We start from the raw sequence: 3,033 nt of genomic DNA on the forward strand, positions 1-3,033 counted from the left end.
TTTGGAGTCGAATTTGAGTGAAATTAGTATGGTTGAACTTGTAATTGGATGGGTTGTCGTATTTTTGTTAGTTTCGTCGGATTTCGAGATGTGGGCCCCACGGGTGATTTTTGGGGCATAATTTTGGATTTTGTGAAAAATATTAGCATTTTGATATGGAATTAATTCCTATAAATTGTGTGGACTGAATCAAATTAATTGTTACTAGATTCGAGCCGTTCGCGAGTTGATACATGCATAATGGGATTTCTAGAGCATTGTTTAGCTTGCTCGACACTGGATTCAGCTTGTTCGAGGTAAGTAACTCTTTTAATCTTGGAGTTGAGGGTATGAACCCTGAATATATGTATTTTGTGAATTGTTGGGAGGTGACACACATGCTAGGTGACGGGCGTGTGGGCGTGCACTATAGAAATTGTGACATAATTGTTTCTATGGAATTTTATAGTTAAATAATTTTGGCATTTTCCATGTGGTTTTATGTGTTAAAGAAATTGAGCTGAAAAGCATATTAAAACTCATGTTGAGGCTATGTGCCAGTATTATTGGGACCCACAAAGGTCATATTGCTGTGAATTATTGTGTTAAATTGAAAATTCATACTCAGTTATATTCATTTCATTTCATATCACATCTCAGTCTCTGTTGTTATTTATTGATACATCATATCATCATCTTGGGCTATTTTTCATGACATTGTGAGCCCGAGAGACTAGAAAGATTGATGACTGAGTGAGGCCGAGGGCCTGATTTGTGAGGATATTTATGGGATCGGGCTACATGCCGCAGCATGTTGTATATTTATGGGATCGGGCTGCATGCCGCAGCATGTTGCATATTTATGGGATCGGGCTGCACGCCGCAGCATGTTTGATATCGGCCAAGGGCCTGATTGTGAGGATGAGTGTGGATCGGAGCTGCCCTCCTGCAGCATACTTTATTATTATAGCATGTGAGTTGTCCATGCAGCACGTGAGTTGTCCGTGCAGATTATAGCGCTTGGACTGGAGGAACCCCTCCGGAGTCTATACACACCCCCAGTGGGCGCAGGTACCTACTGAGTGCGAGTGCCGAGTGCCGAGTGCTGAGTGACTGGGAGGCATGAGTGATTGTGAAGTATGCCCAAGTGGCAAGAGTGATTGTGAGGTATGCCCGAGTGGCAAGAGTGATTGTGAGGTATGCCCGAGTAGCATGAGTGACTGTGAGGTTTTCCCGAGGAGATGTATATGAGTGATGTTCTGCCCGATGTGCTGTTTATAATTTTATCACTGAGTTGCATCGCATTGACATGCACACATGACATACAGGCATATAGATGTATTTTTCTCATGTTGTACAACATCATATCATTCATGATTTCTCACACATTTTTACAGATGGGCATAGTGATGCATTTATTTTACACGCGTTATCCGGAAGGAAAATAAAATATCTTATTTATTATTGAAAAGATTTTTGGGAGACATTATTGTTTTCAAACTATTCATATTTTTTTTGGCAACTTCGGCAAACGATTTGGGTTTTCACTGATGTATTTGAAATGAAGAACTATTATTTTTGAAATCATGATTTGCTTGAGCATTTTATCTCTGAATTACATCTGATATTATTTGCTTTATGTTGTTGTGGACTATTGGTTGTGGATCCAACCTTGGTAGAAGCTCCTCACTACTTTCAACCTGCGACTAGGTTTGTTACTTACTTAGTACATGGGGTCGGTTGTACTGATACTACACTTCTGCACATTGCGTACAAATGTTGGCTGATGTTATTGCTGTGCTTGATGGTTGCGGGACTTGAAGATGTACCTACGTTCCTGTTGTAGCTGCCTCTTGTTCAGGGTAGTCTTAGATTTATAAAAGCTCTGTTTATGTATTATTCAAACAGACTATGTATTTATTTCATTTCCGCTTTGTATACTCTATTCTTAGAAGCTCATGATTTGTACTACCAGTTCTTGGGGGATGTATAAGATTAAGATGTTTATTCACTTAAATTACTTTAATAATTATTATTGGAATTGGATAATTGGAAGTTGGCTTACCTAGTGGGTTGGGTTAGGTGCCATCACGACTAGTTGGATTGTGGGTCGTGACAAGGTGGTATCAGAGCACTAGGTTCATAGGTTCTACAAATCATGAGCAAGTGTCTAGTAGAGTCTTGCGGATCGGTATGATGACGTCCATACTTTTCTTCGAGAGGCTACAGGGCATTTAGGATATATACTTCCCATCTTTCCTTCCTTATTATGTGGAATTGAATCAACTTGAAATATAACTTTTTGAATTCCTTCCACGTATTCGTATGCGCACATGAGCGCTCGGTATCAGCTGTGCATTGTCGGCTTATGATTTTATGAACGAGGTTCAAGATGTGTATTCTGTGTTTTGGTGATGGGCCAGTCTAGAGGACTTGAAGCCAGGTTTAGACCGCAACTTAGGCTCGGTAGTTTCAGTTGTAACCTGTACATTTGGACTCATATGTCTGATAATATCCCTATGAGTGGAAGTTGTGGCTAGATGAGCGGTGGAATGGCTTTGTGATGAGTATGATGTAAATGCAGGATGTATTAAGACGATTTGAATATGACGAGAAGTGTTTCCTTGAAATGTAAAGGAAAGGCCATTGGGTGCTTGATTTTCGAATTGATGTGGCGTACAGTCTCCAGTATGAATGTTTTGAAGGATCTTTCATATTGTTAAATTTTGGGGTAAAAACTAAATTCTCATGTCTGGTTAATGAATTTGGACTCATATAGACTAAGTGATTGCATAGTAATTGTGAATGCGAAAGGGTATAGCAAGATACCAGATTGAGGCTAAGCAGGTGGATTATTCCCTGCGGAGTAATCTACGTAGGAGTATTCCTTATGATGTGAGTAGAGAGTTTCTTTTCTGCCGACGGGGTGTATGGGTGGAGGTTTGAATCTAAATTTAGTTGAGAAAGTTGACTTATGTGTTAAGAGGATGAATACAAGCTTAGTGGATGATTGAGGTATTTTTATGGTTGGCGTTGTATGGACTTGGGAAGAAG

This window comes from Nicotiana tomentosiformis, chromosome 7 (assembly GCF_000390325.3).
Source record: "Nicotiana tomentosiformis chromosome 7, ASM39032v3, whole genome shotgun sequence".
In the NCBI taxonomy this organism is placed as follows: domain Eukaryota; kingdom Viridiplantae; phylum Streptophyta; class Magnoliopsida; order Solanales; family Solanaceae; genus Nicotiana; species Nicotiana tomentosiformis.